The sequence below is a fragment of the Poecile atricapillus genome, chromosome 6 (assembly GCF_030490865.1).
Source record: "Poecile atricapillus isolate bPoeAtr1 chromosome 6, bPoeAtr1.hap1, whole genome shotgun sequence".
Lineage (NCBI taxonomy): Eukaryota > Metazoa > Chordata > Aves > Passeriformes > Paridae > Poecile > Poecile atricapillus.
In genome coordinates, this window is record NC_081254.1 from 6279743 (window position 1) to 6306427 (window position 26685).

At 47.7% G+C, this 26685-nt stretch overlaps 1 protein-coding gene across 8 annotated transcripts in view; it reads left to right on the top strand.

Annotated features, from left to right (window-relative positions):
* Window positions 1-26685, top strand: part of SGMS1 (sphingomyelin synthase 1) — an 87936-nt gene that overhangs the window by 8044 nt on the left and 53207 nt on the right. The window contains exons 1-2 of one of the 8 annotated variants that reach the window (XM_058840770.1): window positions 8622-8944; window positions 16081-16197. The exons of 1 other annotated variant lie outside the window; for it this stretch is intronic. The gene's annotated coding sequence lies outside the window, so the exon portion shown is untranslated. Of the gene's footprint in view, window positions 1-8621; window positions 8945-14717; window positions 14879-16080; window positions 16198-26685 lie in introns of those variants that run through there. 6 more of the 8 variants (XM_058840768.1, XM_058840773.1, XM_058840772.1 and 3 more) reach the window with 6 other exon arrangements.

A 26685-nucleotide genomic window follows, 5' to 3' on the forward strand; every position in this document is an offset into this window, starting at 1 on the left:
ACTGTGCGTGCAAAACTCATCAGAGATGAGCTTGAAGATTCCTTCCAACTCAGTATGGAGCCATTCCAGCATTCTGTGTTCACTGGAAAAGAGCTGGTTGAATTTCCCAGCATGGCTGTTGCCAGTGTGTTCCTCTGTGAGGGAGTGGTTGTGGTGGCAGGGTGGCTTGTGGCAGGCAGAGGCTCCCCACCCTGGCATCCAGGGGAGGAGTGAACACCTCAGAGCTGTAACCTCTGATCCCTATCACTGAATCCCCGCTTTCAGGTTCAGATTTCGTTCCCAGAGAAACCCAAGGTTGGGGTGCATCTGTTCAAAGTGAGCTTTCTGGGCCGCTTCAATTCATGGCTGTCAAAGCTCTGGTTTTTCTTCCTTCACCTTGTCTTCATATTCCCAGTTTCCAGCGTTAAAGGGTCTTCCATGAGGTTTTGGAGATGTGCTTTGTGGTTTGACTGGCAGGGTGGGGCCTTATCAAGAGGGAAATAACAACACAGAGGGAAACAGCAGCACAGGGAATATCAGTAACGGGCTTCTTTCAGGTCTGGGTCATGCAAAGCATTAATGACATTTTCTGCACCCCTGGAGTGGAGTAAGTACTGCAGTGACTCTGTCAGCTGTGTCAACAAACTTTGTGTTTGGGACTGACGTATTGATGAGTTTTATTTTTATTTAAAAATGAGAGGCAGCTGAGGGTCTGCAGTAGACTGAACTGAAGTGGGTCTTGCTTTTGGAAGTAACAGGAGGAGACTTGCTGGTAGTGAGTAGCCAGTGCAGTGACAGGATGTGTGCAGACAGCTGGAAATGCTCAGGCTTGCTTGCTTCCCAGTACTGTCCTGAATTAGGATAGTTGGGACAGAGCCCAGTGCAGCTTGTGGGGTGTATTCCAGTGTAACATTTGCACACCAGACTGTTCCCTGTGCAGTTAGTGCTACTCAATGTTTGAAAGAAGTACTTGGGCATTGTGGAGTCTCTTAGCTTGGGATTGCTGGATCTGGGGGTGCTGGAGTCTCTTAGCTTGGGATTGCTGGATCTGGGGGTGCTGGAGTCTCTTTGCATGGGATTGCTGGATCTGGGGGTGCTGGAGTCTGCCTGGGATTGCTGGATCTGGGGGTGCTGGAGTCTCTTAGCTTGGGATTGCTGGATCTGGGGGTGCTGGAGTCTGCCTGGGATTGCTGGATCTGGGGGTGCTGGAGTCTCTTAGCTTGGGATTGCTGGATCTGGGGGTGCTGGAGTCTGCCTGGGATTGCTGGATTTGGGGGTGCTGGAGTCTCTTAGCTTGGGATTGCTGGATTTGGGGGTGCTGGAGTCTCTTAGTTTGGGATTGCTGGATCTGGGGGTGCTGGAGTCTCTTTGCCTGGGATTGCTGGATCTGGGGGTGCTGGAGTCTCTTAGCTTGGGATTGCTGGATTTGGGGGTGCTGGAGCAATGCTTGAGGGCAGAATGGTGGTGTGGAGTTCTTGCACGCTTTTGTCTTTGTGTTGTTGATGGTCATGGAAGAAGCCCCACAAACTTCAGCTGGAAGGGAGGAAAAGTCCATTTATTTCCACAGACACTGCAAAGTGAAGCGTGAAGAATTTGGAGAGCTGAACATGCTGATCCTGCTGTCTTTATAGCCTTAAAAGTGGGTGAAGAATTAAAATAAATAGAATGAGGAGTGGTTTCTGTAGTGGCTTCTGGTTCTGAGGATTTGTTTCCTTTCCCGGTCTGCTTTAAAAACATTTCCTTTTTCATAAAAGCAGTGAATTACTCCATGGACATTTATGTGAAGGGACTGCTGGATGCTTAATAACCTACTTATTTTATTTAGGCTGTACTTTTTAAAAATTAAGTGTTCAAGTCCAGCCCTTAAAAAACAGATTGTCCTGTCTGATTGTCTTGAGCAAAGTACCTTTCTGGTTTTAATTGGGGTTTTTATTGCTATGATTTACAGTGGCAGGGTGAGGGCAGCACCGTTCCTGCAGTGCCTCAGACAAGTGGGAAGAGGAGAAGGAGCAGAGCTATTCCTTATCTGGACACTTTCTTAGGTGCTTACAGAGCTGTGTACTTAAATAATTCCTCCGTGTAAGTATTGATGTGCAGCAAAGCGACACAGTTTTAAGCACAGCGTTTAATAGAAGCATTCTCAGCGTGACTTTGCAAATATTCCCAAGTTCAGCTTGCCACCTCTGGTGCTGCCTCTTGTCATTGGAGTGAGGGAGGTTTGTTCAAGGCTCAGAAATGCAGCTAAAATCAGACACTTTGAAATCACGTCTAGGCGCAGTCCCTCCCTGGACTGGTCTGCTCGCTGTTCCTCTGTGTCCATTCCCATGTCCTCGTGTCCAGTGCCACCTCCCCATGTCCATTCCCACATCCTGGTGTCCATTCCCACCTCCCCCTGTCCATTCCCATCTCCACAGGCCCTGTGGGCCCCACGTCCTGCCTTGCTTTGGGAACCCCTGCGCAGCATTTGGGGTTTTTGGTAAGGTAGAGGGGAATTTGGCATTTCAACACCAGCTGCCTTTGCCAGGTCAGCCACCTTGTTTGTGTGCGCTGTTCCCTGTGCTCAAAATGCAGGAATATTGTTCTGGCAAGCGTTGTCAAACTTGGATTCTCCTGTCATGTGCTGATGCAGTGAATTTCCTAGAAACTTCAGGGAGGGGATGAAAATGATGTAGATAGTTTGTAATAATTGGTGATTCAGTCATTGAAATACAAACTGGATTTTTAATGTTCTGAAGAAGGAAACAAATCCTGGCTTGGTAAAGTCAGTGTCAGAAATTTAGGGGCTGTGTTGATTTTTCTTTTTGTATTACTGTTTATGGAGAATATTTTATTTTTCCCTTAATTAAACTTCTTTTGCAACATGTGTCAGTCCATCTTAAATCCTATGTAGGAAGATCTGTGGCTGTATCTGATGAGGGCAGAACTTTCTCCTTCTTTTGGGACTTCAGCTCCCCTTTTTGCAGCTGGGTTGTGTCATTCAGGTTGTTATTCATCCTTTCCCCTGTCAGGCTGTTGAGCAAACTTCCAAGTGCAGGGTTGTAGGGGACAGGGACACCCCTCCAAGTGCAGGACTGGGGGCATTGGGACACCCCTCAAAATGCAGGATTGTGGAGATTGGGACATCCTTCTGAGTACAGGATTATGGGGATTGGGACACCCTTCCAAGGAATACTGGGTCACCCCTCCAAGTGTGGGTTGTGGGGAACAGGGACACCCCTCAAAGTTTAGGATTGTGGGGACTGGGACACCTCTCCAGGAGTGGGGCTGTGGGGATTAGGAGGATGCTTTGCCACGCTTCCTTCCCCTTTGTTTAAGAACCCAGCCACTGAGCAGACCTGCTGGGGAGAGCAGGGAGGATCCTCATCCTGCTGGTTGTCACAGGACGTGTCTGGCTTCTCCCCAAGCTGGCTGTGATGAGCCAGCATAGAACTGGAGGCGTCCCAGTGCTGCTCCCGCCCAGGTCACAGGTGTCACTGTGCTGGGTCCCTGTGACCTGCTTGCCCTGCAGGACATCCCCCTGCATGTTTACATCCAGGAGTGCAGCCAGGATCTCATTTCCAAGGTCTGCTTTTCCTGAGGCTGGAGTCAGGGATCAGCATCCCCCCCAAGGGCAGGGCAGGGAGGGAGAGCTGGCTGAAATTCCAGCCGGGGGTGGTCCCATTCCAGTAATTAGGAGGAATTAATTGCTTGGCCAGAGCCCCAAGAAATTGCAGATGGCTCTTAGAGGGATGGAACAGATTCCTGATGCTGAGGCGTGTCCAGTTTTGGGAAGGTGGATCCAGAAACCAAATTTTTTGCCATATCCGAGGCCAACTGGCTCATCAAATCTGCAATAGAAAAGTTTCTTTTGCTGAGAAATGGAATGCCTTGTACTGCTGATATTTCTAAGGACGAGGGAGCTTAGATTTTTTGCTTATGTTGGGAGCTGAAAGCAGACAATCCTTGGTTTGGGCTGTTCCACAGAAATGCGGACAAACGACCATTTTCAAATGGGTTTGTTTATTGTCATGGCTTTGGTGTTTTTATGCAGTGCTCCTCTTGGTGTTATCTTCCTGTTACCCTTTTGAACAAGGCGTCTGTGCATTCCAGGGAAGGTCTTTTCTACTGATAGTGACTCCTTGCTTCTTAGCACAGGATTTGTCTGCAGCCCCAGCAGCACTTTTGCTTTTTATGGAAGATTTAGCTCAATTTCCCAGCCTATTTTCTGTTAATTTTTAGCGAAAATATGTTGCTTTGTTCAGGTCAGATTTGCAGATACATTTGTGGAGCTCAGTTCTTCTCTTTCCTGCCAATGTAGTGTTTTTGCACCTTTCATAAATCATCTGAGGAGCTGTTGAAGCTGGAAGAGGCTGTTGGGTATTTACAGAGCTAATGGAAAACTTGAGTAAAGGATGCATTGCAGGAAATGGCCTTTCAAAAAGGGAAGTAGTGCAAAAGGCAGTTATGTTTTCCTTGTTCACAAGACTCCTTTGGAAGAGATTATTAATCCCTCACATCTGTGCAGGTGCAGCCTTCAGACTCCCAGCTCGGTATTTTTAACAGGAGCAGGCCACAGCAGGGAATTGTCTCCCCTTGTTCCAATCCAATATTTTGGTTTCTTCAGGGAATTTGTGTGTCTTTCAAAAGCCACAGTTTGGTAACTGAGTGTCAAAGTTTACCACAGAAGCTTTCAGGAGAAGTGGAAGGCAGCTCCTGCTGAAATACCAAAACCACTGCGAAACCAAGTGTGAAAGTTGGGGTTGGGTGGTGGAATGGGAGGATGCTGAGAGGGAATAGATGGGACTGAAGGGGTCAGAGTTAAATCACAATCTGATTCTGTTCACAATGAAGGTTTGTGTTCCCTAATTGCAGTTGTCAGGATTGAGCTATTGCTTCCATGGGGGGAAATCTGTGGAATTCCAGGAAAGCGGTGGAATTCCAGCCAAGCACCTGCTGCAGAATAGCCAATAGGACTTTGCCAGGTGCCAGATCTCATGCTGAGTGTGCATGGCCAGGTTTGCCTGTCCCAAAGGGCTTTTTCCATGAAAAAGGCAGAGCCTGAGCTAACAGAGCAATTTCCAAAGCTAACTCTGAAAGAATATATTTTTTTTTTAATGGAATTTCTACCTGTATACTCATCAAAGCCTGGGAAATGACCAATCCTTACCATTAGTTTACCTGCACAGGAGGATTGTTGCAGCAATGCCTGGAAGAAGCAAGATTAAAAAGCAATTACTGTAGCCTAGTAGGGGTGTGTTGTCCAGAAAATACCTTTTCCAAGTTAAATTCCTTCTCCAAGTTGATGGCTTTGAGGCCAAGACAGAGGGTGAAAAACTTTCAGCATGTGAAACAAATTTCTGCTGCAAGTTATGGGAACCTCTGAAAGCTGACATAACTTCTGTAGCTGGGAGTTTCAATTTATTGAATTTATTTTGCTTCCTTAGGGCTCAGCTGTACTTGTTTTGTTGAGTTAGTTTATTTATGGACACATTGTGCTGTTTTCCCTCAGGGATGACCTCTCAACTCTAGCAAGTCATCTGCCACTTGTTAATGTTGGTGTTAAGCCTGTTTAAAATCTCTTCCTGAGATTTAGGGGTCTTTTGCATCAGACTGGGGATGTATGGATGGTCAACACAGAGCAATTGCTGCTCTCATAGCTACTTTCCAGACTAATTAAACATACCTGATTGTCACAGGTGTCATCTTGTAACTTCAAATGCAGCAAATGAGTCAAGCATAAACCCAGCTTGAATTCCTTGCCCTCAGTGTGTTTGTGTGCAGGTGGCTCATTTATTTCTTTGCAGTGGCCAGAAGAATCTCTTTTCCCAGGACACTCAAGTCAGTGTCAGGAGGAAAATGTTCCTGCTGAATTTGATGTGTGGGGCAGCTGAGGGCAAAGCCTCACTGGGAGTTTGAGGTCTGAGCATGATATTCTGGCAGGAGCTTTGCTGCTCACCTGCAGTGTTTTACAGCCACGAGGGAATAAAGCACTCCCAGTGCATGGAGAGCAGATGGATGCCTCTGGACAGCCAGGGAACAGGCTCTGTTTGTAGAATTTGGGAGCAGGCTGCACCCCAGCCGAGTCACCTCTGCAGACCCCCCCTGGAATTCAGTGCTCTCAGAGGGAAGTGTGGATTGGTTTCTGTGCCAGTGCCTGCACATGCTGCCTTCCAGCTCCCTCCTGCTTCCCTCTGATGGGGAACATCAGAATGGGAAAAAACAACACGTCAGACAATTTAAATGTAACAGGAGAAATGCTGCCTCACTTCAGCTGCACTTAACCCCTGGCTTTAAGTGGCTATGAGAGGTTTGTGAGACGTGCTTGATACGTTTAAGAAATCAGAAAACCTCGCTGTGAGAGGGGAGGAAGGAAGTGCAGCAGAGCTTCAGGCTGGTGAAGGTTCTTCTAGGTGTGCATCCCTTCCTTGCTTGCTGTCTGAGGTGAAAATGGGCTCTCCAGCAAGAGGAGCTGCTTCAGGAAGAGGTGTGCTTGGTAATGTCCAGTTTGCTGATTTTTCCTTAGCTTTGCTTTCCTGCCTTGTGCAGGACTTGCTGCCCAGGTCTCGCTGTGGAGCTCTTGCTCTGATCCACACCTGTGGTGTACTGGATTTGGTTATTGCCTTTGGTTCGAGTAACTTGGAAAGGAATTTCATTGACTTCTGGGTACTCATAGCAGAGATTTCTTTGCTCAGCCACCACTCAGGAGTCACCTGCTCAATATTCCTCCCCCATACCTGACCCAGTTTGTTCAATCCTGTTCGTTCCCTGTGAAAGAACAAAGAGACAAAAGAGTACCATTTGCTGTAGTTCACAAGGCTCACAGATGCATTTAGGTTGGAAAACACCTCCCAGACCATGGGGTCCAAGCTGTGCCCGCTCCTGACCTTGTCACCAGCCTGGAGTGACCTCCCTGTGTAGCCCCTGCCCACCCTTTCCAAGGAGAAATTCCCCCTGATGTCCAACCTGACCCTCCCCTGGCACAGGTTTTAGGATGGTGCCAGGCTCTGTAAGCAGCTTTTGCCTGCTGGGAAGCCACATGAGAAGGTGACATGGATGTGCCAGTACATATCTTGGCTCCAGAAATACTAAGTGTGAGGTGAAGGTGTAGCTGTTTTAATAAAACATGAAGTGGAAATGTCTCATTCTTGGTGTTCCCAAGTTTTCTTGCAGCTGTTGTGCCTGTGCCCATCCTTTCTTTCCATCCTGCATCAGGGGTTATGACCTAAAAATAAATTGTGTTGTGCAGAGGAGTGGGAAATGAGACAGCACTGCTTATTTCAGGTTTTATTACTCTGAGTGTGCCCTGTGCTGAAAGACTTTCTACTGGTCAGGGAACTCCAGCTGGGGCTGAGCAGCACAGGCTGTCATCACCCAACTGGGACTAAGTTTATGCTCTTCTGCTCTCTGGCCTGCTCTTAATCCAGACCTCAAACTAAAAACAAAAAACAACCAGGATTTGGAGTAGGCAAAAAGGTTGTTACAGTTTTGCTGAGGTGAGGATAACCCTTGTAAATCTCTGAAAGGGAGGGGAATGATTTATTTGCTGTGCTGCCATGCTCTGCAGTGGCTTGGAAAGGTCTCGGGTGAGATGGCCATAAACTGCTCTGTCACCAATTGAAACCACTCAAAGGGCACTGCAGTGGGGTTTGCTCTGCTTGTGGTAGATTGATGACTTCCTTGGACTAACTGGGACAGTTGTGTCATTTCACTGGTGTTTGGAGAAGAAATTGAGTGGACAGCAAGGCCTGAAGGTCACTTTTGTGTTCCAACCTCTTTGTCTACTTCAGTGTTGACATTAAATTCATCGGTACAGGGCGCAGCTTTGCCTGTTGCTCTTTGTACTTTGTACAGCAAGGATGGAAATCTCTGTTTCAGCTGGCAACTGGCCCCAGCTCTGGTGCTTCTTGCATGATGACTTGTGTGTTTCAGAATTAGGCATCCTCTCCCCATGGGTCTGGAAAGTGTCTTTGGACAAAGAGGGAGAGGGATCTCCTTTTTAAAGGTGATGGGGCCTTGTGAAACCTGGCGGTGCTGTGTGAGCCTTTTGATGACAAGCCTGCCTTTCTGCCCCTCCAGTGCTCTCAGAGGTGTAGGACAGTTCTTTCCCCTCCTTTTAAAATTTCCCTTAAACTAAACCTCGAGGATCTTGTGTGACTTCCTGATTTTGTAGTCTGTACCTCAGGAAGTGCTGCAGTTGGGTTGATGTTGTTGCTTTTAGGCAAACCAGGTAATTTTGGCACTTAGCATGCCTGGTGTAACTGCTTTTCTCCCAGGTGTAAGAAAATAATGGGAAATAAAGCCTAGTTTAAAATCACACCAGGCAAATTCCAGCTTGGAAGACAGTAGGAGTAAGTGAAGGTCCGTATGGGGTTTCTTTCTGTTTATACTTGGTTAATTCTACTTTTGTGGTAGACAGGGATAAGTTCATCGATTAATTAGGCAGTTTATGGATGTTAGGAACTGGTGCAGAACCAGCTGGTGGTTGGGAATTCCCTGGCAGGGGGAGGACCACGAAACCATATCCCAAGAAAAACATGGACCTGGAGCTCTGGGATGGTGAGCCTGTAGATACTGATAAGGAGACAGCACAGGGAATGCACTAATTGATAACTGCTCCAGAACCAGTAGAGTAGGAGATAACTGTCCCCTGCCCTCTCCAAAAGAATTCCCCAGGCTCAGTAGCCTGGCCTTGGCAGCAGGGTCCAGCACATTTTATTTCTTCTGCTGAAACAGGGATCGTGTCTACAGCAACCTTTAAATGAGAAGAGCTTTGAGCTGGAAAATGAGTGGCTGCTTCGCTGCTTTTAGGCAATAACATTCTTAATATTCCTGTCTTCCAGTCCTGTTCCCCTAGGATAACTGAGATGAGCTGAATTGTGATTGTTGTTTGACTGTCGTGCTTTTGCCTCTGGTGACCACTGTGGTTGATTCCTCTTGTGTTAAACAACAGCTTTGCTGAGTGCTTGGGGCAAAGTTGTATTTTAAGGTGGGTATGATTATTTTAAGACTAGAGGACAGCAGGTGATTTGCAGGCTGGCTGGATTTCACTCCTGCAAGGGAAATCGTGGGCCAGGCTGCAGGGAAATGATTTTGATAGTGGTTTCCTGGAGCTGCTTACTGGGAAGACCCCGTAAGGTTTTTCCTACTGCTTGATCAATTATGTGCTCTGAAAAAAGTGATCAAGACAGAAATGACAGCCTTGCTTTCATCCTCAGCCTTGCTGTAACAACCCTTTGCAGCCCATTACTAAGAGATTACACTTTTTGTTTGCAGCTTTGCTTTAGTAAAATAGTCTTTCATAGCTGGAAAGCCTTAAGGAAAAAAGTTTCTGGCAATATCTGTAGGAGTTGCAGTTCTTTGCTGTGCAAATGCTGAAATCTACATCTTGCTTTAATGTTTCTCAGAGCTAAAATATTTTTGGATAAACAAAGCATTTCACATACTGTTTAAAGTGCTTACAGGCAACCTTTACCCCCGGAGTGGAATGCAGCCATCAGGAAAAGTGCAGTGGGAACAAGGACCTCTAACAGAGTTGATGGCCAGGAGTGGGATGGAGTGGGGCAACGTGTCATATCTAAATGCTAATTTTGATTGGCATATCACATTCCAAGCCATTTTTTGTATGAAAAATTACTGGCATCCATAACCAGATTATTTTTTATTTATGGAACAGTCTGCATTCATTTTTTTCTCCCCCAAATTTCCACTGGATATTGCTGGGTAAGTAAGTAGGAGCAGCTAGAAATGTGCTGGAAAATCATAGTGTGGCATCTTAAGAATCATGGAGGAGCCTACTGAGATAAAGTCTGCTTTGCTTCCAGGGAGAAGCACATTTCTGGTATTTGCTATTTTACAGTAAAGAAGTTCCAAAGTCTCTCCTACATGTTATTGCAGAGGGGAAGAGTTTTTCCCAACCTGGTGTCTGTGAGAGAGCAGACTCTAGAGCTTGTTAGGCAGCAGTGTAAACATAGCTGCATGGCCTGGGAGCCAGAAACAAGGATTTCTTTGCACCCCCTCTGATTGGGAAGGGTGGGATGGGGCAGGAACTGGAATCCCAAGGAGTGGGCAGCAGCATGTAGACTCCTCTCTGTAGGGACCTGTCTGACTCCTTGCCAGAGAGTGTTGTGGATACAAAGAGTTTCAGTGGGATCAAGTTGCAGGGAGTGGGGGGAAGCTGAGCAGCTATTGGGATGAGAGATTCCCAAGGGGTTACAAAATCCGTGTTTAGGAAGCTCCTGGAGCTGAAAGTAGCCAAAGCCTCAAGCAGAGCCCTGTGTGGTACAGGGCAGTTTATCTGCTCATAAAACGTTGATTTAACTGCTACAGCTGAGCAGCTTTGAGGGTTAGAGGTTGGCTAGTGGTTTTTTTGCTTGTTCTCTGTGTTTTTGCTTGTTTGGGGTTTTCCTGTTGGATGGGGCTATGAAGGAAATAAAACCCCTAAAGCTTGGGGTGACTGACTTTGAAGGTTGTAATAGTGGAGGCAAAACCCTGACTTTTCATTGAGTGTTACCAGCACCAGAGGGAATTTTCCAAAAGTCGTCCCTGGTCTTGGGTGTGCTGTCTCCTTCCCAGAGGTGCCATAGGGGCCATATTTTCCCTTTTCCCATTTTTCAGCCTTTCTTTGATGGAGTTTCTCTGGCCAGGAAGGTGAATTGCAAAGGTTAAAATGGGATAGCTGCCCATGTGCTGCATGCCTGGTATATTGGATATATATACTGGAAATCAGTACAATTGCCATGCAAATCTTCACTTCAGATGAGACCCACATATGGATGGAATGATATTTTAAGAGCTCAAAGAAGCCTCCTTTATAAATTTAAGTGCCTGCAGCACATTTTTTATACTCAGAAGATCTTTTAACTGCTGCAGTGACTTGGGGAAAACTGCTTGGGCACATTGTGAGGTATTTGCCACTTGAGCAGAATGTGTTTAGGTTTGTTTTTTCCCTCTTCAGTGGAGCTCTCTGGGTGCTTCATGGAGCAGGTTGTTTTCAGCTGCCCTGAGAAGTATCCCCTGGCCTCCCTGCCCAGGAGAACCACAGCATCCTTGTGGAATTGTGGAATTGGCTGTGCTCCACGTGTCCTTGGAGCGAGCTCCGTGCCTGTGGTGACACAGGGTGGCCAGCAAAGGAGACATTCAGTCACCAGCTCAGGATCGTGCTCCCCCTGAGTCTGGACTAATGCTCTTAACCCTGCTGGGGCTGTAAGAACAGCCAGCAGATCTGGGCTGGTGCCCTGCTCATTTCCTGCAGTCTCTGCAGGCTGTAAATGACTCTGTCTCTCTGCCCATCCTCCCTTTGGGATCTGCAGGGATCCCTTTGGGATCTGCAGGGAAGCACCAGCAGCCATCCTGGTCTCTCTCCTCCTTCCCAGGCCATCACACCACTGCTCTGCAGGAGTCATGTTCCACCTAGTGAAGTCTCATCCTCATAGGAATTGTTCTGATGTTAAAGCTTAAAAGTCTTGCGGTGTCTCAACTCTCTGAGCCACGAAGCCCTTTTTTTCTGAAGCAATTATTGTGATTTCTGTCTTTGCAATGGCTGAGTCTCAGCTATTACCTGTTAAAAGGTGGGATATGTCTGAGGTCCTGTTGTTTCAAGGCACTTTCAAAATGGGAAGAGCTAAATTTAAACTGCTGTGGCTCGTTTCTGAATCAGTGGATAACTTGACAGGAAGGCTTTTGGCTGTGAAATCATGGATTTAAGTACAGTGGGAATTCTGACATTATCTGGAGGTCTAAGTGAACCATTTCTGTCTCCATGTCTTTAGCAGGGTGTAGACCAAGCCTGTCATGGAGTCCTCAGCTTTCATCCCATCCTCCTGCAAAACCAGAATTGGTACCAGTCACTGGAAAATGGTTCATGAGATGCCAAACACCAGTTTGATTGGTAAAATTAAGCAGTGTAATAAGCAATATGAAGTGGTTCCTGTTGGTGATGGACAGCAGGAGACTTCTCTGATGTCATTGCAGTCCATAACTCTGGTCATTCACTTGAATTCCTTATCCCTAACATGTCTAAATGATCAGGCCCTGGATTTTTAACTTGATGGGTCTGGCTGTGAACACCCTGGCAAGGCCTCAACTGTGAGTAGTTGCAGTGTGTTTCATGTTATTAATGTTTGCTGACCAGTCATAATTTGCTTTCTTAGATTTTCTCTTCAAAGTAATTTTGGGTGAATCTGGGGAATTCTGAGCATCTCACCCTTTGGGGCCAGTTAAAAATATCAGTGTGTACCAAGTCACTTCTCAGTGTCCAGGCATCCATGTAGGGCCAAGATTCCTGTGTGTCTCTGGGGCACTTGGCTCCCTAAGGGGTGAGAAGAGTCATAGCAACCCTGGGGCCAGGTTTGTGGAGAGGAATGTGCCCTGGAAGGTGTTTTTTGGAAGGATGAGCAACAATAAGGTGGGGGAGGAGGTCTGGAAACAGGAATGATTATTTTGGAAACAGGAAAAGAGTCTCCTGCTGCAGAGGTTGGGTGTATTCAGGTCACCATGATACTGCAAGAATTAAAAAAATAAAAAAGTAATCCCATGAACAAATCTTACTTATTCACATAATTATGTTGCTGTCAATAGTGGTAACAATTTTTTCTCTTTTTGGGACACTAGGAATGAGTTTGGATCGTGATGGCAGGTCTCCTACCAGCTTTCCTTGCCCAAAAGATGGAAGGGATGTCTCTGGGCTGCCTCCCTGAGTTCATCACTGCACTATTTAGTGGTTCCCTAGTGCAGATCTGTCTATTTAAACCAAATGAGGATCATTCCTTCCCTTTCACATTGCTATTAGCTGGATGATTTTATTGTCTCTGCAGGAAGAGAGCAGAGACAAGCAACTGTAGATTAGGAACAATTTGGAAAATAGTTCAGTGATTAGCACGCCTGTGGAGATGTTTTTCTGTGTAAGGGCTGCACCACAAATTTTACTGGCTCCCTACGCTCGAAGAATTAACAGTGAGGAGGATTAAAATGACATCTTAGACATCAGCTAAACGTCCTCTCAAAATCCCTTACGTTGTCTCTAAATCAATTAATTTGATTTCTTTAATCCACAAAGCAAACTGGGTTGGTGAACTTGTGTGAGTGACCTATTTAGGCTGAATTTCTCCAGAGTATTTTAAAGAGTACTTCAATACTGGTGAAATGATGAAAAAAACCCCAGTGAAATATGGAAATAGCCTGTGCCAGGGTGTGAATGAAGATTCTGCTCTAGTCATGGGTGTGTCTTCTCCAAGCAGCAATCTTCAGCTGGTTAATCCAGCCCTCATAGACACTCCTGATCCTTGCTGGTTAAATGGAATAAGAAAGTAAGACAAAAGACTGCTCTTGCTCCTTTTGCCACAGTGCTGTATGGATGTGGGAAGGAAAAAAGCACTGGAGAAACCTCAACTCAAAAGCTTTGCTGATGACCAGCACAAGGAGTTCTGTAAAGTTTTCAAAAGTGTTCCTCAGCACTCAGATATGGCCACTTAACTCTCCTAAATACTGGTTTGCTTGTAATTCCACATGGATTATAAGGACAGTAGTATTCACCTGGAAAACATCTGAATGTTAATAAGAGGAATCACCCGCTCTCTCTGGGAATCCTTTAGGTCTCCACTGGCTGTAACATCTCCAGATGAATCAGTTGGAGGTGGAGCTCCCACTCTGAGCCTGCTGCAGGCTGTGCTGGGGACAGTGTTAGATCAGGTGCTGGAAAATGGGGAATATTCTGGGAATAAGCCAGCAGAGCTCTGGAAGTGTTTGGGTCCTATTGCTTGGTGGTTCTGAGCCATGTTGTGACACAGAGAACAAGGCTGGCAGTAACTTCACTCATTAATCTTTGCAGCATCAAAACCTCCCGAATTTCTTCTCAGCTGGTGCTCCTGCACGAAGGAAACGTTGTGGCTGTCGGAGCAAGGGGTGGCACAGCCAGAACTGAACCTTGTCATGTTAGATGCTGAAATAGCAGCGGGCTGCTCTGGTGCTGCCCTGGCTTGGCATGGATTAGCAACTCCAGAGGCTGAATGGTTTCCACAGGGATACTGAGTTTAGGGAAGCAGGGCCCTGGACTGGCAGCTCATCTCCCAGCAGAGCAGCAGCCAGTGCTCTGCAAGCAGCAGGGTCTCCCTCAGGGGAAGAAGGAGTTTGGCATACAGGCTCATTGATTTGGGGAAGATAAACCTTCTGTTTCCTGCAAAGTGTATTGCCAGTGTTGGAGTTCAGCAGATAACACAAGGAAGTGCTGTGTGTGCCACAGGACAGACAGGAAAGAGCTCTAAATCAAACCTTGCCACGCAGTCCTGCTGGCAGCATAGCTGCTAGTACCCAAACTGTCGCTGTGAATTGCTCCTCCTGTCTTTTCACCAGCCCAGAAATAGTTCTGGATGTGGCAGGAAACGTGTCCTTGCAGGCTCTGTGTGCCCTTTATTGGAGAGGGAGAGGCTGCAGCTGGGAGAGCATCGCGGGATTCTCCTGGTGCTCACAGCAAATGCTGCTGATTCACAACTCGCTCATCAAAAACGTGTGTTTATGTCTGAGCACCAGTTTGTGCTCTGGGATCCATGGGAACTACCAATGCATGGAAGAGGGGGCACGCAGGGGGTGGAGCTCTCCCTGGCTGGCGTCCTCCTAGGTCAGGCTCTTGGCGCATGGGCAGCTTTTGGGGGCTCAGGGAACTGCTGATAAGCAAGTGTGAAGTTTGGGAAGGCTGTTCTTGCCAGATAATGCTCAGTTACCCACGGAAACAGGGCCTTCCTGGCATGGGTGACACCTCTCATGATCCTACAGCAGGCAGGGCAGGAGCCTGGCAAGGCTTTCTCATGGCTCTGTCCAGATGGACAAAAGCTGTTTGAATTCCAGCCTGTGGCACAGAAGAACCTTCTGGCCTGCAGGTGGAGGTGCCTGCTGTCCCCCTCCCCACATGAGTGCTTTACTCCTGAAGGTGAGGCAGTGTAAAAACTCAAAAGCAAATCTCCAAGCAATCATAAATGTAGCTAAAAGGGAGTCCCAAGAAAGCAGAATTACCAGGCTTCCAGCTGCTTGTTTCCTGGCAGACAGCTCCTTGGGTTTGGTGCTGCTTCAGCAAGCAGATTTGGATTTAGTAATGCCCCCTTCCTCCCCAACTTGTATTTGAGTGGAAATGTATGAATTGCAGTTTTCTAACTAATGTGAATGGAGCAGGTAGACCTCTGTTTTTCCTTTATCTGAGAGTGAAAGCTGAATTGGAAGAGCCCTTTGGAGCACAGGACTCCTGGTTCTATTCCAGATCTCTACCCTGGTTTTGTCTCTCTTGGAGGCTGGAGGGATGGCATGAAGAGTGGGTTTGCTTCCCAGGGCAGGATGAGTGGTTTGTGTGCTGCTGCTGCTGGCTCTCTCTGGCTGTGCAAGAGGTGGGCACAGGGATGATGAGAAACCTGGTCCCTGGGTGCTGCCACCTGAGGATTTTGGCCACAAGCATTTTGGGTTTGCTTCTTTTTGCTTTGTCCTCTCTCTCCTAAATGATCCTGGTTATCTTGGAGAGTATCAGACTATCCTTTGCTCCCCCTCATCACACCTTGTGTGATGCCAAGTTCAGAGTCAGGGTCTCTTCAGCAGGAAACACTGAGGTTTATTTCTTTAGCTGGGGCTCCACATGGCAATGTGTATCCCATGAGATTTTTGGATTGCTCTTGCAGTTAAGAAAAGATGCTCTGGATGTAGCAGAGTGATCAGCAGCCCATTTGTAGCAGTGGGAAACACACGTTGTTCTGGGGGTGGGGGTCTCCTCCAAACCTCATCTAGGCCTCTTTGGACACAAGGATATTCTCTCTTTCTGAGTCTTGTGCAAAATACTATTTTTAAAATGCAGCTGCTCCATCCCTTGAAGAGTCCAAGGGCAGGTTGGACAGGGCTTGGAGCAGCCTGGGATAGTGGAAGGTGTCCCTGCCATGGCAGGGGTGGGATAGGATGAGTTTTGAGCTCCCTTCCAACCCAAACCATTCCATGATTCTATGTAAGCATGGCCTTTCCTGTATATCCCAACTCTCGTTAAACCTTGAGGTCATCGTCACACTATAACAACTCCTGATGCTTTAATGAAGGCTTGCTGTGAGCTCCACCTCTCTGAATGTCCTTATTTTTATTTGTTTGGTGTTTTGTTACCAGTGACTCTCATAACTACGTGAGAAGCTGCCAGCAGCAGTCTGAGCTTTGACTCTCTGTTCAAAATGAGCTTCTAACCTGATGCTTCGAGTGCTCTGGCTAGAAAACCAATTTCGGTAGGTCAGTGCATCTTGTATTTTGCATTTTCAAACACGTGTGTTTTGTAGTGGTTTGTTTACTGTGACCTGAATCGGGGCAAGTTCTTGTTTTGGACATTTTGGATATTTCAAAAACTGTCTAAATCCAGTATTGAATTCTAAAATCTTAAGGAAAGACAGCTGAAAGATCCCTTAGATCAGTTCCTTCTGCTTGCTTCCAGAGAAAGATGACTAAGAGCAAAATCCTGAAGTAGATTGTGGATGAATGCTCCCCAAACCCTGCTTGTAAGGAAATCTTTGCCCTTTTGGCTGTGGAAACTGGAGCAATAATATTGTGTATACAGCTAGAATGGGGGCTGGAATACCTGTGTTCTGCTCCCAGCTCTGGCTTTGACATAGATAAATGACCTGAAAAGAAAGAATAAATGGGGTGTATGCCCTTTATTGCTGCTTGTAGTTATGTTTTTGTCTTTCAGTAATCCTTTGAAGCTGTGTGAGAATTTGCTGAAAGGCATCTCCTATGATCTGTCATGGTTTTGTTGGGTTTGATCCCTGCTGGAAAGCTCCGTAACTGATTGAAGAGCTAGAGGGGAGGTGTAGTGAGAATCAGAAAATAGAAGTGGAGTTTTGGGTGTAAAGATTCTGAGACAGAGTGTTGTAAAAGCTGTTATTTGTTTGTGTACAGCCCCAGTGTCCAGCACCTTGAGTGACCCAAGTTCTCTCATGCCTCCCATTCCTTGTTGGGAAACCTTTTGCCCTTTTCCTGAGAAGGTTCTGGAATATCAGTGAGCCTTAACTGGCTGCTTGTGAGAGGCTGTGGTGGGAGACAGAGCAGAACAGCAGCTTTCAGTTGTGATTCTTCCTAATCCACCTGAATTCTCCCTGTGGGTGCCCTGAGCACGTTTGTCTTTGGAGACTTTGGGTTTAGCCCCTCTCCTGTGGCTGTCCCAGTACTGCATCTCTCTGGATTTCAAAGGTTGTATAATTAAGATGTTCAGTGGCCTTTCCACAGAATCTGTAAGAAATACCACCAAAAATCCTGAGAAAAATGGTGTGACTAAACATCAAGGCTGCTGAAATTGAGGGAAATTATTTCTTTGCGTGTCACAGGTCAGGTGAATTATGAGCAGGTTTTTGCAGTTGTTGCTCTCTGGAAAGTGCCTCTGTGTCACAGCTCTTCTGGACAAACTGTAATATCAAAGCTTGTTTACAGCAGTTGTGAAAAATTCCTACTTTCCCCACCCTTCTTCAAGTGCATCAGTATTGGGAGCAGGAGACACTTTGAGCAGACACCCGAAGCTCCTGTCACTGTATTGATTCAGCTTCTGTTTGCTCTGCATCCAATACACAGCCATGATGAATAATGCAGGAATCTATTACTTAAAGTTTAATGCAGCTTTAATCGGGGTTGAACATCAACAGGTGCAGCGTGGGAGGCTGCTCTGCTCTGTGCTAAACGGAAAGGATTCAAACCAGTTGTGGCTGGGTCTGTGGTGTTGGGTTGTGCCCTTTGCCCAGGGCAGTGATTGTCCCCCTGGGCTGGCCCTGCTGAGGGACCTCCAGGGCTGTGTCCACTCCTGGGCCCCCAGTCCAGGAAGGACATGGAGGGGCTGGAGCGTGTCCAGGGAAGGGAACGGAGCTGGGGAAGGGGCTGGAGCCCCAGGAGCAGCTGAGGGAGCTGGGAAAGGGGCTCAGCCTGGAGCAAAGGAGGCTCAGGGGAACCTTCTGGCTCTGCACAACTCCGTGACAGGAGGGGACAGCCAGGGGGGGTCGGGCTCTGCTGCCAGGGAACAGGGACAGGACAAGGGGAAACGGCCTCAAGCTGTGCCAGGGGAGGCTCAGGTTGGACACCAGGAGGAATTTCTCCATGGCAAGGGAGCTCAGGCCTTGGCAGGGGCTGCCCAGGGAGGTTTGGAGTCCCCATGCCTGGAGGTGTCCAGGGAAGGGCTGGACGTGGCACTCGGTGCTCTGGGCTGGGGACAAGGTGGGGATCAGGCACAGCTTGGACTCCATGGGCTGGGAGGGATTTTCCAACCTGATATAATTCTGTGATTCTGTGGCACAGCTTGTCATTTATGTGCAGATATTCACTTGCAGGTGCCTTGGTGTCTGTGACCTCTGTTTTTTTCTGTACTTATCTCAAGCTGTGACAACACACATTCTGTACTTGTGGGGTCAGAGAGCATGTGGATGACTTTGCTGTGATCCAGGGATCTCACAGTGGAATATCAAGGCACTGCTGTCTCTTCAATGGCTTTTTTTTCTTCTTTGTACGAGTATTATTTTTTTAAACAAAGGAAAAACATCCCTTTCGTCAATTGTTCCCTTTGCAGAACTTGAGCCTTAAAATAATCCAGGAAGCCTTTTGTTATATAAATATACTCATCCTCCAGCTTGGCACAGAATGTGCTTGACAGAGATGCTTGCTGAATTCTGCTTTAAACTTGAATTTCAGTGGCTATGAAGGAGAAACCCTGGGCTCAGAGAGCAAAGGAAACACTGATTGCTGTGTAATAACAGTGTAACAGGGACTATTTAAAGCAGTGGAAAGCAGGGGTTTATGCCTGGAACTCATTTTCTGTATGTCAGTGATTTTTGTTTCAGCTTGTTACAGCCAGGTATGCTCATATCTACCAAATTTAGCTCCATGGGAAGAGAGCATATGTGCAGTCTTTTGAAAGTATTCCTGCTTAAGTTGTTTGCTCAGGAATAGAATTGTGTGTGAATACAGCAAGGGCATGGAATGGTTAACAGTAAATTCCAGTGCAGAACACTCAGTAGTGAGATCTCCCAGTTAAGTTGGCAACAGTTGGCTAGAGCAGATGTTTAAATAGAAAATGAACAAAACATCACCACCAAAAAAAAAAATACCCCACAAACTCAAAGATCTGTCAACCACAAAAACTACCTCCCTGTGAATTTCAAATCATCTTTATTGGAAGTGGTGACTGTTTTCTGGGTGTTGTCTTGTGCATGTAAAAGCACCTTGAGGGGAATTTATGAATCATGTAGAGTGTTTCTGTGTTCTCTGTAGGCCACATTGTGACATTGGCTTTTTAAGTAACACCTTTGGTTTGTTTTGCTGCAAGCCTGAGCCTGGGGCTGCTGCTGACTGAGGAGGTTGGACTTGGTGGTCTTGGAGGTCTTTTCCAACCTAAATGGTTTGATGATTCCTCCCAACCTTTTCCAGGTGCTTTGATCAAAACTATCCCAGAGAAGTGGGGGTGTTAAGAGGATGCTGCAGGATGTGCTGGGTGGTTTTGGTACAACCACTGAGTCCACAGGTTGTGTTCCAGTGGTCCATCCATGCAATCCCACAGGAGTGCCCGAATCCAGTCTGATGCACTGCTGCCTCCTCCCATGGTAATGGAGTGATAGTGCACTAAGAAAAGAGGGAAAACTCCAAGGAAAGTAGAATCATGAATGTTTTGTGTTGGAAGGGACCTTAAAGCCCATCTCATCCCACCCCCCTGCCATGGGCAGGGGCACCTCCCAACCTTGCAGGTTGCTCCAGGCCCCATCCAACCTGGCCTTGGACACTTCCAGGCACGGAGCATCCACAGCTTCTCTGGGCAATGAGATCTTTGGCACATAGCAACACTAAAGGTTTAATGGAATTTTGGAGCAGAGATTTTAGATACTCTGTATTCAATTTGTTGGATCAATCAAATTGGATTTTGGTAGATTTTCTAGCTGCTTATTCAATGGCTTGGCTTGTTCTGGGTGCTGTGGATAATTTCCTTCTTGTCTCCTAATTTGTTTGCCTTCAGACATGTAGCTGCTCCCGTATTTCCTGGAAAATGGGAAGGATGTGCTAGCAAGAAATGGCTGCAGTTAATGAAAATAGGCTGTACCTGCTGATGATTAATCCTTATTCCAAAGAGGGAACGTTCCCTCTCCAGCTTTAGAGGCCTGAATTAGCATCTGACTGGTCCTGTGTCCTGAGGCTGGCTCTGAATGACTCCAGGATTGATTCATGGCTTAGGGCCCCCAGTAATAGGATTTCCTGTGAGGGCGTGTCACCAGTCCTTGCATAGGTTCAAAGGGAAAATGGGTTTTCCCTCCTGTGTTGCATCCTCTGGACTTGTGCCCCTTGGTTTTGGCTCCTTTTTCTCCCTGACTCTCAAACCCACGAGGTTTCAGCTGGGATTTGATGGCTGCTGCCACCCCAGCTCCTTTCAAGTGTCTCGTCAGCCACCCAAGGCATGTAGGGATGGGGCAGGCCTTGTTCTCCTTGGGTTCAAGAGTGAACATAAATATATTTAGTGCTTCTTTGAAAGGCTTTCAAGTGCAGCACTGCACTTTTGCAGCTCTTTTTTGCTTCCTTTGAAGGCTGCCTGCCGCCGCTGAACTCAGGGCTGCAGTGCGTGACTGCTCCTTTAGCAAGCAGTTAAAACATCAGCTATTACACTGATGTGCAAATGTTATTTTGTGCTGGAGTCATGCTGGAAATAGTTCAAAATGTCTTGTTTGTTTGGATTCACGAGGGGCACGCTGTCTCGCTGAGCTCTAATCTTGTTTTGCTCTCTGTTTTCTTTGCAATCAGCAGAGCAGCATTCAAACCACGCTGAGAGATTTAAGGCACCTCTTGGTCTGCACTCCAGGAGCCACAGACTGAGGGCAGCACCCCTGAGTTTGTGCCTTTTGGGAAGCTGGGTTATTAATCAGTTGTTTTCCCGCAGCCTCAGTCCTCAGATGGATGGAACAGGTTCTGTTCCTGTGTTGAATTAAACCCTCTGCTCCTGTGCTCAGGTGAGACCCCACCTGCAGAGCTGCCCCAGCCCTGGGGCCCAGCACAGGAGGGACCTGGAGCTGCTGGAGAGAGTCCAGGGGAGGCACCAGGATGAGCAGAGGGATGGAGCAGCTCTGCTGGGAGGAAAGGCTGGGACAGCTGGGATTGTTCAGCCTGGAGGGGAGAAGCTTTGGGGTGACCAAACTGTGGCCTTCCAGGGCCTGAAGGAGCTGACAAGAAAGATGGAGAGAGAGACTTGGGACAAGGGATGGAGTGACAAGGGGGAATGAATTCCCACTTTGAGAGGGCAGGGATAGATGGGATATTGGGAAGGAATTGTTCCCTGGGAGGGTGGGCAGGCCCTGGCACAGGGTGCCCAGAGCAGCTGTGGCTGCCCCTGGATCCCTGGAAGTGTCCAAGGCCAGGTTGGACTTTGGGGCTTGGAGCAGCCTGGGAACAGTGGAAGGTGTCCCTGCCCATGGCAGGGGTGAAATGAGATGGGCTTTAAGGTCCCTTCCAACCCAAACCTTTCTGTGATTCTTTTAAATATCTCTTACTGGATAAGCACTGACTCATTTGTTCATTATTTTAATGACAGATGCACTTGTTTAAAATGACTCCATGTTTTTGCAGTTTTATTGTTTATCAGGTAATACAGTTATTTGGATTCTCGGACAAGATGCTTTGTTTCAGTTCACTCCTTAAATGTTTTTCTCTGTGTTTGCAAGATGCATGAAAACAAAAAGTAAGTTTTTTTTTTCTTGCCCTGTGCTGCCTTGCCTCTGCTGTCCCTGTTCCCAGTGTGGAATTGAAAGGCTGTCAGCAACTGTTTTGACAGATTTTTATGTACTACTTAAGAAGACAAAAAGTTACATCTCACACATTTTGCTGTGCAGGGATAAATACACAGCAAAGGGTGGGTGAAATATTTGGTATGAGCCTGCTGAGGGATTTTGTAGTCCCAGCACAGGATGTCTGCTCTATCACCAGTCTTGTGTGACTGTCCCAGCTGTTCAAATCATGCGTGCATCCAGGCAGGTTTGAATATCCTCCTGTCCAGAGTATGCTCCCACCTCCAGGCTCCTCCCTGCCCTTCCCTGCATTGGGGAGCATCCTCACAGTCATCTCCAGACACTGACACATCACTAAATTCCCCAAGCTTTGCTAAGAGTTTCTTGGAAAGCTGATGCAGCCTGGGCGGCTCCCTCAGCTCTGTGTGGCACATCCAGAAGGGCAGAAAGGTGGGGGACAGGCTTTGCACAGAGGCTGTGCCATTATTAGGATATGTTAATGGGGTGGCTTCAGGTGTTTTGTGGGTTCTGGTGCTGATCCAGATTAGCTGATGCAGCTCTTTGTGTCTGCCTCTGCCCCAGGTTCTGGTGGTCTGTGCTGGCAGGAGAGCTCTGCCCTAGTGCTGCTTCCCAAATTCAGGGGCAGCACTCAACTTGCTCTCGATGTTTTATTATGATTTCCCCGCCTGTGTTTTGGTCTCTGTGAAGCTTCTCCGGGAAGGCAGCTGAATACCAAGACTCTGTCTCCAGCTCTGCAGTTTTGCTGATCTGTTTGAAGTCCCCAGACAGTTGATCGGGCAAACTTGCCGCTAAATGGATGATCTAATTCCCAGTGAATGCTGTGATCACGAGCATTACCCTACATCACAGAAACGATTTGAAAATCAGTGCGAACTCCTCAAGCTGTCAGTTGTCTTTCAGCACCCTCGTTGTGCTCTTTCATCTTTAAATGCTTGTGCTGAAGCTCAAATAAACTTACCTGTCAGCAGCTGCAGGGATGTCTTTTCTGTCTCCAGCTCCTTCATAGCTGTAGCTGGCAGTTTAAAAGCTGTGTACAGAGGAGATTAAGCAAGGAGCTGCTGTTTCTCTAAATGATTTTTCTTGTACTCCAGTAATACTCAGCACAAGGTTGTGTTGATGCTTTGTGAGTGTTGCTCAAAAGCCAGCACATGAGTTCTGTGCTCAGAACTCCTGAGGACATGGGCAGGGCAGGAGGATGTCCCTGTACAGCAGGAAAACAGGGGGGAGAGATGGTCTGGAGAGAGGTGATTTCCTGGAAAAAGAATGGAACAAAGCACCCAACAACATGACTGACTGCCTGAAGAGTGGCCCCCAGCAGAGGAATGCTGTTTCATAGCCCACAGATATGTAGCTTGAAGTTTTACAAGGGAGAACTCCTTTGAAACCTGAAATTCATAGACTCATAAGATCATTAGGGCTGGAAAGACCTCTGGGTTCATCAGGTCCAAGCTGTGCCCAATGCTCACGTTGTCCCCAGCACTGAGTGCCACGTCCAGCCCTTCCCTGGACACCTCCAGGGATGGGGACTCCAAACCTCCCTGGGCAGCCCCTGCCAAGGCCTGAGCTCCCTTTCAGTGAACCAATTCCTCCTGAAATTCCATGTGGAATATCCAAGGAAGTCTGTTTTTTTGTGGACCTTTTTATTCTCTTTCTTTTCAAGGTGGGGTTCTAGATGGTCATTTCAGTGAAAGCCCAGTTCTCATCACAAGTCCTTCCTTTCTGTTCCAGCATCCGAAACCATGCAGTAGGAGTACCTGATAAATTATCCCAAGGAACAGCTTTATTTTTACACCACAGCCTTGCAAAAAGCAAGTCTTGAAACCTAGATAAGTGATCTTAAGGAAACAGCAAGTTTTTGCTTGTGTCCTTCTGCTTCTTGCTTGTGCAAGAGGCACCATCCTTGTAAAAGTCATGCTAAATCAGAAGCTCTCTGTTCTCTGTTTGTCTGTGAAATGACAAAAACCCGCCCATTTTTTCCATGTTGATGCACTGGTTGTTTAGTTTTATCTGGAGAATTCTGATACTCAGCCAGAGTCTGCTTCTCTGTGGTAATTTGAGGTGGAGTGCAAATGGACACTTCAAAGCAATCCTGTGTTGTCATCCTGTGAGTTTGAGATGCTGAAAACAGGCAAAAAACAAATAAAAAAAAATAAAAATCTCTGTCCCAGCAGGAGTTTGAGGCTACAGCTCTGCCCCTGGGTGTACTGTGAATATTAATGACACAGAACTGTGGGGACTGTGTGCATGTGAAAAGAGGAAACTCAGATGTGTTGAGCAGGAATCAGGTGTGTGCTACAAGGTCAGTGAGGCTGGAGAGCAGCAATTGGTTACTAATAAAAAAACAGGTCGTTTTCTGTGCACCTCCTTAGGGGTCACTTTGCTGGTGCTGCATGAGGAAATAATAAATATAGGTGACCTAGATATGTGTATGTGTATTTATTTGATGCTTTTTTACCAAAACCCATCTTCAGATGAGTGGAGGCACATGCACAGCCAGGGATGTGGTTAATTCCATGCTCTGCTGCTCTGGTTTAAGAGAAGTTTTGGAAGCATCAGTTTTGAGATATTGAGAGGTTACTGCATTTTGCAGGCTCTTTCCTGTCTCTGAAGCCTAATTATTGTTTCCTGCAACACTGGCAGAATACAAAAACATTATTAGTTTTGGGTTTTGTTCTGGTCTTGGGAGGCTTTTTTCTGAATTTGGAGGTTCTTTCACTGCAAATAGCTGTAAAGTTAAATTAGTAAATGAATAAATATTTGTAAAGGAGTAGGTAACAGAACAAGCTACTGTAAAAATAATTTTAAAAATCACCTTTTTCTCCATGATGCTCCCTGTCCTCCATCTCCAAAAAGAAAAAGGTTCAGCAAAGAATGATAAAGGTGATCAAAGGCATGGAACAGCTGTTGGATAAAAGGAGATAAATAAACTTTGTCTCTTTAGCATGGAGCAGAAATGATTGTGAGGGGAAGAAGCAAGGAGAGGAATGTTATACAGATTGGGAGCTTTGCATCTTCCAAAGAAGATGGCTGTACCCAGGCCTTCCTCACTCAAAAAAAAAAAAACCCAAAAAAACAAAAACAAGGAAGCAAATAACTTATAAAAGGGAAAGCTTTTCTTTTGGCAGTGTGCAGTTATGCTGTGGTATTCCTGGTGGCCAGGATGTTGCTGGAAGGTGAGAGGTTCAAAGGAAGCTGGATAAAACCCATCCTATTGAAAGCTATTAAAGACAGTGTCTCCTGGCTCAGGGAACAGTTATTAAAGCAATGTTTGGAGGAATCTCAGGATGGCTGAGGCTGAAGGGAGCTCAGTGGGCAGCTGGTGCCACCTCCCAGCTCCAGCAGGGCCATCCCAGAGCACAGGGCACAGCATTGTGTGCACACAGCTCTGCCACAGCCCCAGGCAGGAGAGCCCACAGCCTCTCTGGCCAATCTGTTCAGGGCTGGGCACTGCCCAGGGAAGAAGTTCTGCCTCCTGGCCAGGGGGAATTGCTGCCATCAGGCCCTGCCCGTGCCTCTGGTGCCATTGCTGGGCCCCCGGAGCAGAGGCTGGGCCCTGCTGGGAGCCCTCCCTGCAGCCAGGGCCAGCCAGGCCTGAGGGCCCCTCTCAGCTGGGGCTCCTCTCCAGGCTGAGCAGCCCCAGCTCCCTCAGCCTTTCCTGGGCACCGAGATGCTCCAGGCCCTTCCTCAGCTGCGCAGCCTCCGCTGGCCCCGCTCCAGGAGCTCCCTGGCCCTGCTGTGCTGAGGAGCCAGAGCTGGACACAGCACTCCAGAGCTGCCTCCAGGGCTGCCCACAGGGGCAGGATCCCTCCCTGCCCTGCTGGGAATGCTCCTCCTGCTGCCCCCAGGATGCCATTGGCCTCCTTGGCCCCAGGACACTCTGCTGCCTCAGGGACAGCTCGGTGTCCCCCAGCACCCCCAGGACACTCTGCTGCCTCAGGGACAGCTCGGTGTCCCCCAGCACCCCCAGGACACTCTGCTGCCTCAGGGACAGCTCGGTGTCCCCCAGCACCCCCAGGACACTCTGCTGCCTCAGGGACAGCTCGGTGTCCCCCAGCACCCCCAGGACACTCTGCTGCCTCAGGGACAGCTCGGTGTCCCCCAGCACCCCCAGGACACTCTGCTGCCTCAGGGACAGCTCGGTGTCCCCCAGCACCCCCAGGACACTCTGCTGCCTCAGGGACAGCTCGGTGTCCCCCAGCACCCCCAGGACACTCTGCTGCCTCAGGGACAGCTCCGTGTCCCCCAGGTCCTTCCCCACAGAGCTGCTCCAGCAGGTCCCCCCAGCCTGTGCTGGTCCCTGGGCTTGTTCCTGCCCAGGACCTGCGTTCTCCTTGTTGAAAAAGGTATCGCTGTCTGTGTTAAACTTTTTGCAGAAACATGAAACTTCGTTTTGTAAGCAGGTCAGAAATAACACCCAGCTGTTGTGTAGCTGTGTAACACAGGGGCTACAGCCTGGAGTAGCAGATGTAACGTGGGATTTCTTGGATTCCATACTATTTCCTACTTTAGGTAGGTAATGGGAAACAGGCAAGGAATAGCAAGTGATTCAGGTGATAAAAAGCTGGTGTTTAGGAGCAGATGATAGCAGCAGTTGTCTTGGCTGATTGGGCTGTGTTCCTTTCCCAAAATTCTGCAGTCTGGAGCGTGCTGGGAGCCGGGTGGGTTGGGATGGCAGTGTGCCAGCTGGTGCTGGGGTAATGATCAGGTTACCCTGGTGCACTGGAGACAGATGGGCCCAGCATGTCCCTGCATACTCGATTCCCCAGCCTGACGCAATGTTTGGGTAGAGCTGGAACGCTGGGATTGCACCTTCACCCAGGGAGGGCGAAGGTTCCTTACGCTGCACGGTGCTTTTTACTACACACAGGGGGGGTTGCTTGGCTGCCATATGGAAGGACTGAATTTCCCTGGAGATTTTGACGTTCAGCAGCATGTGGGTGTTAGGAGGCTTTGGGAGGTGGAGGAG